The sequence below is a fragment of the Rhinopithecus roxellana genome, chromosome 14 (genome assembly GCF_007565055.1).
Source record: "Rhinopithecus roxellana isolate Shanxi Qingling chromosome 14, ASM756505v1, whole genome shotgun sequence".
Classification (NCBI taxonomy): Eukaryota; Metazoa; Chordata; class Mammalia; order Primates; family Cercopithecidae; genus Rhinopithecus; species Rhinopithecus roxellana.
The window spans coordinates 11,707,068-11,722,047 of record NC_044562.1 but is presented as its reverse complement, the minus strand read 5'-3'; the positions used below and the strand labels follow the sequence as shown (position 1 = coordinate 11,722,047).

At 45.3% G+C, this 14,980-nt stretch overlaps 1 protein-coding gene across 1 annotated transcript in view; it reads left to right on the top strand.

The window, feature by feature from the left end:
- Positions 1 to 2,046: 2,046 nt before the first annotated feature.
- Positions 2,047 to 14,980, top strand: part of LOC104672609 (cytochrome c oxidase subunit 7C, mitochondrial) — a 32,441-nt gene continuing 19,507 nt past the window's right edge. The window contains exon 1 of the mRNA XM_010376432.2: positions 2,047 to 2,097. The gene's annotated coding sequence lies outside the window, so the exon portion shown is untranslated. The remainder of the gene's footprint in view (positions 2,098 to 14,980) is intronic.

Here is a 14,980-nt window from a genome sequence, read left to right as displayed (position 1 = left end):
ATGGACACAGCTTAATGGGATCTGTTCCTCAAATTGCTCCACCCCGCAACCTCCCGCTGCAGGGTCATGAGTTGAAGACAGCTGCCTGGCTGGATCTGGGTGAAGAGCCGGCACGAGGCCTGTGTAGGACTCCAGTCCCTGAAAGCTGGGTGACCTTGGCCTTGGGTACCTCGACTACTCAAGAGGGGTGAACATCTGCAGCTCTCGCTCTCTCATAGGGTTGGCCTGAAGGATAAGAAGATTCCTGGGAAAAGCAGCCAGCAGGAGTAAAACACACAGCGTTACAGCTCCTTATCTAATTGTAATGGGAGGCATCCAGCTTAGGGCAAGGAGCGTGGGCTTCCCAGTCAGACAGGCCTGGGCTCACATGCTGGCCTTTTCCATCAAGGCCTGTCACCTCTCTCAGCTATGGGTCAGAGAAGCTAGCCCGCAGGATGGTTGGGAAAGTTGCAGCTGCATGCCTGGGTCTTAGCACAGAGCCATGGGGGTGAGAATTGTAACGTGGCTGCCATGGTCCCAGGCACCGGATGACCTCAGAAGACCCCTTGCAAAGCGCCTGACCAGGTCAGGCCAAGCATCATGGACAGAGCCAGGGTCACATCCTCTCTGTGCTTAAAGGCCAAAGTCAGCACCCACCTCTTCCAAGGACCCCTCTTAAATTCTTCCAGCCCTCCTTGTGGCCCCTTCTCCAAGCTTCTAGATCCCATGTCACCTATTCCATTCTTTTTAGCTCTTAATCATGGCAGGGGACATTTGCTATTGGATGGAGAGGGTGCTGCCCAGCATGTTTACCCCCTTCTTGTTTGAGAATAAGGCCCTATGATGTGAGTATTGGCAGGAGATAAATCTGCCACTGTGGAGGCTGAAGGGGCAGGCATTCTCTCACCTCATTCCTGGGCAAATGGACCGAGACGTGGCTAAAAGGACACTTCTATCCAGGGCTCAGACTCAGGTGGGTGACATCAAGTGGAGGGAGAGTGAGATGCCATTTCCTGTGGCAGTGTCCACAGGTGGCAGCCGTGGCCCTGGTGTCCCTCCACGGTGGGAGCATGAGCTTCTGGTGGGTCTTCCCCACAGACCTCCAGGTGTGACTGTGGCCAAGCTTTTGCCCCTGGGCCTCCCTTGGTGGCTGCCCATTTCCTGAGCCCGTTCTCCCACCTTCCTGTCAATTCTCAGCTCCTCAGTTACCCATATTGGGTTTCTGTTGCTTGCACACCCAACATGCACATTTGCCTTTGCATAACACCAGCTGTTCCAGGTGAGTGAATAATCTTCCCCACCAGACTTCACCGCCTGGGGGCAGAAATGCTGCCTTACACTGTGGTGTACCGCCCAGTAAGTGCCTCCTGGCGCAGGCCATCTGGAGAGGGATGCTTGGACTTGGCTGCCAAACACACATGCGGTAGGATCCAGGTTCTATCATTTACCAAACTGGGGCTCTGAGCAGTTATTTACTCTCCATGAGCCTTGTTTTTCTCATCTGTAAAATGGGCACCTACTTCTAGGATCTTGACTTAAGAAAGTAGACGTCAGTACGTCAGTATCGTGATGGTGATGGTGTAGGGGAGAGGAAAGAACAGAATTTAGGCTGCTCATAAACCAGCTCTCATGCTGGGACTGGTCTGGGAATGGGGACTGGGATGGGGGCAGGGGTGAGGCTCCAGGATGGGGGTTTGAGGGCCTATGGTGGGCAGAGGCAGGGTGCCTGGTAATTAATTCTATTTTCCTTATTGTTAGATTTCCACTTTGCCATCTTTGCTATTTAAATCTTAGTTGTTGATGGAAGTTTCCAAAGGTTTCTATTGCCTCTCCTGAAACAAAACATGAGCTCCCTGAGGAACAAGACTTTGCATTTTCATCTTTGTACCCTCACAGCACCTAGTACATTGTAGTTACTTAATACATATTTACTAATTAGATTCTAATTCTGCAGGTTCAGTAGGTTTCATGCTTCCTGGACTTTCCAAAAAGGATGTTTGCTGATGGAATGGCTTACCAGAAGAGGAAGATTCTGTAAAAATTCAGTTCCCTTGTATGTTCCCAGCCTCTGGCAGGAGTTGGGGATAAAATTGAGCCCGTGGCACAATGGGGAGATAGGTAGGTATTTACTGTCATTGCAGAGTCATCTGTGTTTAAATGAGTATTTACGAATGCATATATTCTGTTGTTCAGCCTATCTCTCATGCCAGGTATTATACTAGTGCTCTAAATGTCTTCTCTCATTGAATTGTCACAAAACTCTTCAGAAGTAGGTGTTATTATCAACCTGATTGTATAAAAGTAGAATCTGAGGCTTAGGGACCTGCCCAAGTTCAAATAGCAAGCAAATAGTGGAGCCAAGGTTGGAACCCAGGTGTGCCTGATCCCCAAATCCATTGCCCTAACCACTGCTTTGTGCTACCTTGATAGAGACAAACTCCGTGTTCAGGAAACCCAGAGAAGGGAATACCTGAATTGGCCAGAAAAGTCAAGGAAGCCTTCCTGGAAGAGGAGGTGCTTAAATTGAAATTTTAAAAAACCACCCTTTTAAAAGGACATGTTCAAACACCCACAAAAGTAAAGAAGATACGAAATAAATCTTTAAGAAATGAGGCAGAGTTGAGGGACAGGTGCCTGCCAGAGTCCAGGATTGTTCAGCTTTGTGTGTCTTGGGGGCACTCACAGACAAGTAGGAGACCTTGTAGAGTGTAAGGTGTGACCAGAGGCAGTGTAGGGGTCAGATGGCGCTGCAGTGGTGGACGCCCCTTGGGAGCCTGAGTTACTTAATTCAGAAGATGGCTGTTCCTTATGTTTGGACTTCCACCATTTATTTGGGGGCAAAAATAAAGCTTCGGCACGTGGCACATGGCAGGTGAGGAAACTTGCTGTTTTCGGATTTCCCCAGCGGTGGGTAGGTAAATAATTTCTTGCAGTCTGGCACAGTTGGGTTCAAGGGTGAGGACTTCAATCTTTCAGCACCGATGGTTTGAGGCAAGGGATGGGAACCTGAGTCACTCTTGCAAAGCCTTAATGCAGGGGAGGCTGAAGGACTTCATGGGAGCTGGGGCAGGCAACAGAACTGGGTAGAGCTGGGTGTGGCCCTGGGTTTTACAGCCATGGTCCCCGGGCAAAGTCATTTTCCCTCTTGGCATGTTTATACAACAGAGATAGTTGTAGCTTGAATTAAAAAAGTTTTATGGTTGGTTATAATTTTTGACATTGGAAATGTCCCCCCGTGTCGTGGAGTGGTCAAACTTCCTGAAGAGCAGAGAGGAGAAAATTTCCTGGGATGTTTACGGCAACAGAAATTGCCACTACGCCAGGACACAGCCAACGTCACCATGTACCTGGCCTAGGGACAATTTTGCAGTGTTCAGACTAATTTTTTCCCCCTTTTTTCTTTCACTTTTTAAGATTTAGGTAAAGCCAGTTTTGCTGTGTTGCCCAGGCTAGTCTCAAATTCCTGGCCTCAAGCAGTCCTCCCTCCTCAGCCTCCCAAAGTGTTGGGATTATAGCCCAGCCCAGACTCATTGTTCATTCATTCCCTCATTCACCCACTGATTTGTTCTACTTGTTCACTCCTTATTTATGGCCTTGTCTTTGTTCTGGCAACTTTTCTGCTCTGATGTCCAGGTTTATAACCTAAATGAAGAGAAAAGAGAAATAGCTAAGAAGGAATTCTGTGACATTCCTTCTTAATTTCCTCTGCTGGCTTGTCTTTCTCAGGTGAGGCTTTAAGTATTTTGGCAAGCAAGGAAATACAAAAGACAAAGCATAGCTGAACTTTACTAGCATGTGTAATAAAATCACTCAGTCTCCCTGTGGCCAAGGTGAAGGGAATATATTTTGTTTACCTTAGCTGCGTCCCACAAATTTTAATATTCTATGCTTTCATTCAGTTAAAAATACTTCCTAATTTGACTTGTGGTCTCTCCTTTTCCCATGAGTTATTCAGAAGTGTGTTGTTTGGTTTCCAAATGTTTGAGCATTTTCCAGAAAATTTTCTATTATAGATTCCTAATTTAATATCACTACGATCAGAAAACATACCTTGTGTGATGTGAAGACTTTTTTTTTTTTTTTTTTTTTTTTGAGACGGAGTCTCGCTGTGTCACCCAGGCTGGAGTGCAGTGGCGCGATCTCGGCTCACTGCAAGCTCCGCCTCCCGGGTTCACGCCATTCTCCTGCCTCAGCCTCCGAGTAGCTGGGACTACAGGCGCCCGCCACCGCGCCCGGCTAGTTTTTTGTATTTTTAGTAGAGACGGGGTTTCACCATGTTAGCCAGGATGGTCTTGATCTCCTGACCTCGTGATCCACCCGCCTCAGCCTCCCAAAGTGCTGGGATTACAGGCTTGAGCCACCGCGCCCGGCTGTGATTTGAAAACTTTTAAGTGTATTGATACTTCTTTTACGGATTATAATATTGTCTGTTTTGGTAAATGATTCTTGGGCATTTGAAAAAATCATGTTTTCTTGTTGCTGTTGTTGGGTGGAATGTTCAATTAGTGTAGCTGCTAGTGTTGTTCAAGTCGCCGTAGAGTTACTGATTTCCTGTCTACTTGTTCTATTAATTATTGAGAGAGATATTGAAATATCTAACTATAATTGTGAATTTGTCTATTCTTTAAGTTCTACCAGTTTTTCCTTTATGTTTTTTTCAAGCTCTGTTCTTAGGTGCATATTCAGAATGATAACGTAATCTTGATGTATTGGGCCCTTTGTCATTTAAATAATGGCCTTCTTTATCCCTAGTAATATGATTTGCTTTGAAATCCCTTTTTTTCTGATATTCATATAGCATTCTAGTATTCTTTTGATTAGTGTTAGCATGGTATATCTTCTTTCATCCTTTTGCTTCTGACTTATTTATGTCTTTATATTTAGAGTGCAATTCTGGTAGACAGGCTATTGTCGGGTCTTGCTTTTTTATGTCAAAATATACATAACACAAAATTCATCATTTTAACCATGCAAAGTATACAATTCAGTGGTATTTAATACATTCACAGTGATATACGACCATCATCATGTTCAAGAACATTTTCATCATACTCAAGAAAAATCTCTGTACCCGTTAAGAGGTCACTCCCCATTTTCCACCCCCAGTCCCTGGTAGCCACTATTCTACTTTCTGTCTCTGGGGACAAGTTAAGCAATTTGAACTTTTAGTGGAGATGCCTAAAATACTTTTTTCATAAAGTCCAATATTTTTGCTAGAATATATCTTGATATTGGCCATATATTTTATTTTTCCTGGGTATGCGGGATGCTATTTCACTATGTAGTTACAAAATCTTTTATTTCAGGAACATTTTCTTGAATTACAGATTTTAGTGTTTGCTGTCTTCCATTCCCCATGTTCTTCTTGAAAGCCTCTTATTACATATGTTAAATCTTTGCCTATCAATTACTTTCTTTGAATCCTTTGTATCTCTTTTAAAATATTTAAAAACATTTTCCTCTCTATGTTCTATTTATCTTAAGGCATCATTGTACTTGTTCTTTTTTTGTTTTCTTCTAATATAATCTCCATTAAAAAAAATTTTTTTTCTAATTATATCCTGAGTTCTGTTCATCTCAAATCTTCCTATTAGCCAATCACCTCATTTATAAGGTTTTAAAATTTTAATTTATATTGTTCTTTAATAATATTTGTCATTTTCATAATATATTTTACTTGTTTTTAAAATTAGATAATTTTTATGTCTTTCATACATGTCTTTCTTATGTGTTTCATTGCCTTGTGTATTTCAATGTTGGGTACATTTACTGTCCTTATTTTATTTTATGTTTTGAGATGGAGTCTCCCTCTGTCGCCTAGGCTGCAGTGCAGCGGTGCAATCTCAGCTCACTGCAACCTCTACCTCCTGGGTTCAAGTGATTCTCCTGCCTCAGCCTCCCGAGTAGCTGGGATTACAGGCATATGCCATCACACTGGGCTAATTTTTGAATTTTAAGTAGAGAGTGGGTTTCTCCATGTTGTCCAGTCTGGCCTCAAACTCCTGACCTCAAGTGACCTGCCTACTTCTGCCTCCTAAAGTGTTGGGATTACAAGTGTGAGCCACTGTGCCCAGCCTATTGTTTTATTCCTATATATTCTTATAGTACTCCCTATTCTTTTATTTCCTCAGGATAAACTTCCTATGGGATTTGACTGTGATTATTTTCTGTTGCTCACTTTGCATATGCAATGAATTTTCTTTGTTTTTAGGATGGAAAGGCATGCTAGGATAGCTTTTTAAGCTTCATGCCAAAGCTCCCTCTTAGGTTTTTCTAACAAATTTATTTATTTGTTTATTTATTTATTTATTTATTTATTTTTGAGACTGAGTCTCACTCTGTAGCCCAGGCTGGAGTGCAGTGGTACAATTTTGGCTCACTGCAAACTCCGCTTCCCGGGTTCAAGTGTTCAGGACGGGGTTTCACCATGTTGGTCAGGCTGGTCTTCAACTCCTGTCCTCAGGTGATCCACCTGGCCTCAGCCTCCCAAAGTTTTGTGATTACAGGCGTGAGCCACTGCGCCTGGCTTCACAAAGTAATTTAAAATGTCGCCTCATATTTTCTGAGCTCTGTCTACTCTGCACCCCTTCTCTACTTTAATCCAAATTTTCTTTTCTCATTGCTTCTATTGTCCCTGTCCTACTCAGTTTGGATTCTATTCCCATCTGTTTCTTCTCAGTGTGGATCTCTGTCTGGGGAAAGAGCTTTGATTTGTTCATTTCATAGGGTTATAAGGCCCACGTTGCCTCAGTGCCATCAGATCCATCATATCATGGCCTCACTGCATTCACCCATGTACTGGATCTTTTAAAACCTTCCCAGTTCTGATTGTTCTTCTCAAATTGGCCCACGGTGCATTCCAGTTAGTTCATACTGGTGACTTTGGGGTTGTTCTATCCTTGTGATGTAGGAGTTAAGAAGAAATCACTTAGGCAGATAGAAAGGCATGAGAGTCTCCGGTAAGGCTTTTCTCTTTAATGAAAAGCAACCCAAATCATTTTCTGACAAAGGGCAGCCTGCAAAGTCGAGCCGCAGACAAGCAAACTGGGAGCCCGCATGGGTGAGTACTGGCAGGACCTCCGGACCAGACATGTTCAAGATGGCAGCTCCATCTTTCCTTCTCTGACAGCCACGTGTACAGTAAGGAGTAGACAAGATGGCACTGGTCAAGGAGAGTTCTTTTGCCTAATAAGATCAGGGTGGGTGACTAGCCTTCCAGCGCTATATAAACGTCATACCTGATCAAACGAATCTGTGAGTCCTACATAAATCAGACACTGCCTCCTCAAGCTGGGCTATAAAACCTGGGACATCCACCACCAGCCGGTCTTTTCTGCTCAGAAGATCCCTCTGTCTCCAGAGAGAGGGTTTTCTTTCTCTTCTGCCCATTACACTTCCACTCCTAAACTCCTCTTGTGTCTGTGTCCTAATTTTCCTGCCAGGAGACAACGAACCCCAGGGTATGTATCCCAGACCCCATAGCCGCTTCACTTGCAAGCATCAGAAGCCCAGGCACCTTCCGACTGCACAGAGGTAGGACCATGCAATCCTTTAGCTGCCAATGGCTTGTTTCCACCCACTTTTAGGAAAGTCTTGGGGGAAACCGTATTGCTGAGTTTTGTGGTAGATACTGTCCATCGGTCTTTAGTTTTGCTATCTTAGTTACTCTGTTTATATGGGATAATCTGAGAATATTTAAAACTCCACCATCATCTTACCAGAAATCCAATGTACATTTACTTTTTTTTTTTATTCCATAATTCAGCTAGAGATATTTTCTACTGCTCACGAGTCAGAACTTGGACTGATACAGAGGTTTAATTGACTATCACAAAAGGAGTGGGGGCATGGCTGCCTTATAAAGCGGTCACAAGACTGTCATTTCAGCCCATGTCAAAGACAGCAGAGCATTTAAACCATGGCAGGTGATGATCCTACCCACTCTTCTTACATCAGCCCTTGGGTGCAGCACAGCTCTGCATTCTGCTCTGAGCACCATGATTTTAACAGACACTCATTGGTGAAGTGTGTTTAGGAAGGTGAGGCCTTTTGAAATCTTGCTACTCTAGTAAGAAGCTACTAGGGAACTATTGGAATATCTCAGGGGGCAATATGACCATCACCTTCAAATATTTGATAATGAGAAAAGCAAATAGCCGTGCCTGTGTGGTCCCAAAGAGTAGAGCCTCAACCACGGGTACATACCACCGGGGGACACATATTCACTGGACTTGAAGAAGAACCTTTTTCTTCCACTTAGAGGCTGTACATACACTTGATGGGTACGCCCTAAGGATGACACAACAGCAGTGGAGTTAGACTAATCAGCTCTAAAGTCTCTGCAGCTCTAAGACAAGCTTTGGACTTTCCCCATCTTGGAGCCAGTAATGTTATTAAGCCTGAAAAAGATGCCTAGCATTGTACTAGGTGGTGTTGAGGCTTAAAGTTGGTTGTGGGATTATAGAAAACTAAATGACAGAGTTTCTTTTCTTTTTCTTTCTTTCTTTCTTTTTTTTCTTTCTTTCTTTCTTTCTTTTTTTTTTTTGAGACGGAGTCTTGCTTTGTTGCCCAGGCTGGAGTGCAGTGGCACAATCTTGGCTCGGTACAACCTCTGCCTCCCGGGTTCCAGCGATTATCCTGCCTCAGGCTCCCAAGTAGCTGGGACTACAGGCGCGTGCTACCATGCCCGACTAATTTTTGTATTTTTTAATAGAGATGGGGTTTCACCACATTGGCCAGGCTGGTCTCAAACTCCTGACCTCAGGTGATCTGCCCACCTTGGCCTCCCAAAGCGCTGGGATTATAGGCATGAGCCACTGCACCCAGCCACTTTTTTTTTTCCTTTTCCTTCTGAGGCAAGAGTGACAACTTTACTCTCAAATAAGTCATGATTTACTAAGATTTCACTGATGTATCCATGAAATAATAAGCAAATAAGAGTTAATAGCTATAATTTTCTGAGGGCTGCCAGATGCTGTCTCTCTATATTATCTTGTGTAATCCTTGCAGCAACCCTGGGAGGTAAGTGCTGTTATTATTTCCACTTGACATATGAGGCTTCAAGAGGTAAAGCAAGTTGTCCAAGGCTGTACAGCTAGTAAGTAGCCAAACTGGGATTCAAACACAGCTCTGTCTCTAAATCTGTGCTCTTACACGTCCCAGTAGGAAAAATGTAAGATTTTTGGAAAAGCTGGTACCTTAGCAGTCTAAGGGTATCCGAGAGGGAAGGAAAAGGATTAACACAAATTGAAGGCTTTGAACATGCCAGGTACCATCCAATTTCATCCTCAGAAAACAGTAAGAAGCACATGTTGTTAGCCTGAAGGATGAGACAGGACCCAGTCAGGAGATAGAACACATACCCATTATTTTTACAAAGAGCATTAATATAAAAAGCGTTAGCGAGGTATAAAGCTGGTAATTAGGTAACTGAAAAGGCAAAAAGAAAACTGAGTTGTTGGCTGGGCACGGTGGCTCACGCCTGAAATCCCAGCACTTTGGGAGGCCGAGGCGGGTGGATCACCTGAGGTCAGGAGTTCGAGACCAGCCTGGCCAACATGGGGAAACCCTGTGTCTACTAAAATACAAAAATTAGCTGGGCGTGGTGGCACACACCTGTAATCTCATCTACTCAGGAGGCTGAGGCAGGAGAATCACTTGAATCCGGGAGGTGGACATTGCAGTGAGCTGAGACCACGCCATCACACTCCAGCCTCGGGGGACAAGAGCGAGATTTTGTCAAGAAAGAAAGAAAGGAGGAGAAGGAGGAGGAGGGAGGGAGGAAAGAAGAGGAAGGAGGGAGGAGGGAGGAGGGAGGAGGGAGGGAAGGAAAAAAGAAGGAAGAAGGAGGAAGGAAGGAAGGAAGGAAGGAAGGAAGGAAGGAAGGAAAGAAGGAAAGAAGGAAAGAAGGAAAGAAGGAAAGAAAGAAAAGAAAGAAAGAAAGAAAGAAAGAAAGAAAGAAAGAAAGAAAGAAAGAAAGAAAGAAAGAAAGAAAGAAAGAAAGAAAGAAAGAAAGAAAGAAAGAAAGAAAGAAAGAAACGGCATTGTTGTGGAGGTAATAACTGCTAGAAGCAGCTCCCACCCCCCAAGGCTGGGGGACTAGAGAAGAGATTAGAACTGTTAGAATTTAAGAACTTGGAGGAGAAGCCCCCTTTGAGCCAAAACTCAGACCTTTGGGGGTAGGAGGAGGAGACACTCCTGCTCCTCTGCTCCAGGGCTGGTGTCTCTGAGATGCAGCACCACGAGGCTGGTTCTGTGAAGGCTGGGAAACTGCAAACTAGATTCAGCTGCTGCTACGAGAGGGACCTGCTGCTGCCGAGGGGAAGGAGTGTGGCTGGGGCTACAATCACCTGAGCTGAAAGGAGACTGGCAGGGCCAAGCCCTGTCTTCCTGGCCCAGCACTGGGCTTCCCGTTAGCGCCCCCTATTGGCTAAGACTAATATGGAGCCCAATCGCAATGTAGGAACCTGGTTTGCAACATGGTTTTGGCATCAAAGAGATGGAGTCTCAGAGAGCTGAAAGCATTTGCCTCAAGTTTCACACTCGCCACTCTACCACCTAGCCTTGTGCAAGTGCTGGCTGCTTTTATGACCTCTTTGCTCACTTCTAGGGCTGCAATGGGGCCAACTTACTCTCCTTCTGTCACTTCCTTGCTCTTGGTAAAGAGCTCTTGCCTCAGTGGGCAGCACAGCCTGACACTGGCAGACCCGGAGCCCGGGCAGGCTCCCAGGAGTCCTGAGAGTGCCCTCTTTGTGCTCCCCCGGCCCTGGAATCTCTCCTGACACATTCCCTGGCTGGGCCTCACCCCCTGTTCTGGCAGGCCCAGTCTGGCGGTGGTAACTGCCAAGCATCCGCTCAGCCTGTCTTGATGCTGGGAACAAAGAGACCAGCTTAGCCCAAGCCATTACCTGCCTCTCAGAGGCCTCAGGCACCATGGTCGGGCCAAGCCCCTGTGTCAGCTTCCCAGAAAACGGGTCGGGTGGGGGTTAGGGCATGTCTGTCTCATGTGCTGAAGGAAGGAATACTTGTGCCAAGGGACAGGAGACCTTTTTTGGGGTGGTGGGCTTATAGTGGGTGAGTCAGGGGAGCTCACTGCTGCTCATCCATCTTGTGTAGCCACCCCCCAAAATATTTATTGAGTGCATAGTATGTGTCAGACATGATGCTTGTGGTGGAAATACGGTGCTTATAAAGGGAACTTTGCTACACTTAGAGAACTTAGGGTCAAGTGCAAGATACAGCCCATAGCGGAGTAAGAAAATGGGACAGGCATAGAGTTCATGTCCTGAATCCCAGATTTGTAAAAAATGTAACTTGAATTTGCTATAATTCACATTGATTTCTACTTTGAGACTCATTTCATTAGGAGACCAAAGGCGTAATGGATCACAGTTAGTTTGGGATCATTTTCTTTTTCTAGGGCTGTGTTTAGGTTCTGGGAGGCTTATGTAGCAATGTGGAATCTGAGGCATTAAATGAGGCAAAAAGTCTCCTGAGCCCTTTGATTCCTATGGGCCTGGTTCCTCTGTGCACACATGTAATGTGCATGCAAGCACACCTGCATACACAATCACGGTCATCCTCATTTCCCACTCTGCAGCCACCTCTGTCTCCCTGCTCCCCTTTGGTGTCCCTCCCTTCACTAGCAAACGTGTGGCTGAGTGGACCCAGTATGTCAAGACATGTTCAGGATGCATTCTGCAAAGTAAGACACAGGAAACAGACATCAGATAAGAGGCAGTCACTTGGCAAACATGGAGCCAGGCACTTGACATGCTTTTCTTCAGTCCTTACCATGACCCATTAAAGTAGGTATGTTGCTATCCCCATTTTACAGATGAAAAAACTGAGGTTCTGAGAGGTTAAGGGATACATCCCCCTCAGCACAGTGAGGATTCTATCCCAATCCCTTCCCCCACTGCCGTATCCTACAGCCTGAGTGTGGATCCTGGTGCCCCAGAGGGTCCAGATCTGGAAGGGAGTGGCAACAGGACTCCATGTTGTTCCTGGGATAGTCTATGAATGATCTCTTAGAGCCTGGACTTGATCCATTCTTAACCCTTCACCTCCTGAACACAGGGTCAGGAATTTCCGCAGGAAGAGTCAGAGTATCAAGTGTGATGCATCCTGACAGCTCCCCAGGTGTTCGATGACAGCCTGGTGAAATGGAGAAAGCTGGGAGAATAGGCCCTTAGCCAAGGCATCCAAACCACCAGAAAATGGAAGAGACTCAAGTCTGTGGTTTTCCTGATGCATGAATGGACAGGGCTGAGGATGCAGCTGAACAACCCGGAGGTGGGGAGGGGACAGTGCCTGGATAGAGTCAGTCTGAGCCCCAGGGAAGGGATGGCAGCTCCCCACTTCTTACCCACCCCATGCCCTTGTGTCTCACTCTTCCCCCATCCTAGAGGGCAAACCCGGGAGTGGCTGTACTCCCTCTTACTTCCTGTACTCCTGCTGCAGACATGATTAAATAAGACTGGCCCTCAAATTCCAGAGCACCACTCAAGTCTGGAGCTCAGAAGATTCCAAATTTTAAGTAGTAAATCCCCATTAAGAACATCAACAAAATGTCAAGAGCCATGACAGCAGCTGGGCTCTTTGTACACGTGTTTGATACAATCTATAATGAAATTTAAAAAGCGTGTATGTAATCATACATACTTTTAAATGTATTTGTACTTCACTTAAGTAGCATTCAACTACTTTGGTTGGAAAAAAATGGCAACAAGTAGATGTGTGTGATGTTATTTATTTAGAGTGGAGACAATTGCTAGAGCAAATATGGATTCAGAGGCCAACTGCAATTAGTCTCAGTTTCCCTGCCACAGGAGAGCCTGGGTATGCACCCTACACTGCTATACCCCCAGGTCCATGGCCCACAGGCTGGGAGCCTGGAGCTGCAGATTGGAGGGTTCTAGTGACATCACTTCCTGAGCTTCCATGTGCCCCTCAGCAAGTGACTTGACTGCTATGAGCTGTGATTTCCTTATTCTTACCTGCTTGTTGGGGTGCTGGGACAGAATGAGACACTGACCACGAAACACATGGCTGGGAAGACACAAGCCTGTGGCCACAGAAGCTATTCCTCTCTTGTTGTTTCAGATGGGAACAAACCATATGTCCTTTTTTCTATCATTATTGGAACTTCAGACTTGGAAGGGGAAGGGAAAGAAGAGAACTGACAGCCAGGATGTTTCTGCCTCCAACTTTTCCAGGAGGATCTTATCAGGGAGAAAGTCAGCTAGGACTCAGTCACCTTCCTGAAATTAGGGATTGTTTGGTTTTCCCTTCCACCTTAAGGGCTGGATCAGGTCCCAGGGCCTTGGTTAGATCAGACAGGTAAGTTATCCTGAGCCACGGAAGTTGATGGAGCCAGAGGGTAGAGCAAAAGAGTTTTCAAGGAGACCCAGAAGCCAAGCTCCCTTGTTGATTTCTTCACTCATTCTTTTACGAAGCCATCCAGTGAATCCTTCCTGCTGCCTTTTCTGGACTGGCTATGTGCTTGGGGTGGAGGCCATGAAGCCCTGTTACCATTATCAGAGTTCTGTGTCTGGTTGGTGATGCAGATGTGCCCACAGATAATGATCATACAATAATATGTGATAAGTGGCATGATCAAGTGAGACAGGAACTGTGGGGGCAGAGAGGGGGGGCTCCTCATTCAGCTGTAGGTCACAAAGGGCCCCCTGGTAGAGGTGACAGTGGAGCGCACCATGAAAGATGAATATGGTCCAAGATGTGGGTGCAGGACTATGCTGAGTAGGGAGGTGGCAGAAGGGCCTAAGGCTTTGTTCACCAATAGGGTCCTTCTTTGGGGATATGGCCTTGTCATACATGGTGAGTTTTACCCAAGTGAAGGGCCCAGAGTCAGAGCAGACAGAAACCACAGAAACCACTTGCTTTTAGTAAGTGCGCCATGACTCCTCAGAAGCACAGGTGGGAGGACCCCAGTGGGAGAAGAATGACTTTAAACATCAGCAATTTATGATCCTGAAGGTCCCCCTCTCTCCCTTCCTATTCTATGCTCCTTTTTTGGGTATCCTACACGGAGTCACTAGCTGAAATTTTTTCAAATATTGTATTTATCACACCATTCTTCTGCTCAAGAAGATGATGTGGAATTTCTTCTGTTTCTGACCAAGGCAAAGTAACAGGGCCCAGACTTACCAAATTACCTAAAAAAGCAGTATTTGAAACAACAGTTTAAAAGACAATAAATATTAAGCAATGCAGTTTAGTGATCTCTGAGAAATGGGAACAAATGAAGTCCTACAACTGCCCCAGCTTACAAGTTTCCAGGCCATGATGTGGAGCGGAAACTAGAAAGACCCTAGGACTCCCTGAGTTGAGATGGGGCTGAGGATACAGGGAGGTTAAGACCCCTGAGTTCACAGGACAGAGTGTCAGAGAGGAGAGCTACACAGAAACAGAACCCCAGAGATCTGCAGAGGGCCCTCCTGGAGTATGCACCGGATAAATGAATGATGGCGAGGAAATGATCCAAGGGTAGAAAAGAGTTAGAGGTAACAGTGCCCAGCATGCATGCAAAGTCAGGAATCATGTGTGCACCTATCAGGCAGGTGGGAAAACATAATTCACAGCTCACTGGGTATACTCAGGAGGGACTTGCCTCAGTAGTGGGGAACAATTAGCTTTTAAATTAGAACGCCATCTAAAACTCATAAAAGCAAGACCATAAATATGCAAACTGTTCCCAAGTAACTAAACTACATCTCAGAATACATCCCAAGAATATTTACAGGAATACTAAAAATCCAGCACCCAACAAGGCAAAGTTAATATTGTGTAGCAGTCAACCAAAGTTTACTAGACATTCAAAGAAGCAGAAAAATACAACCCGTAATGAAGGGAAATATTAATCAATTGAAATCAACCTAAAACTGACACAGATGTCAGAATTGGCAGACAAAGATGTTGAAACAGTTATACCTTTTGGGAGACTGAGATGGGCAGATGGCTTAAGCCCAGGAGGTCGAGC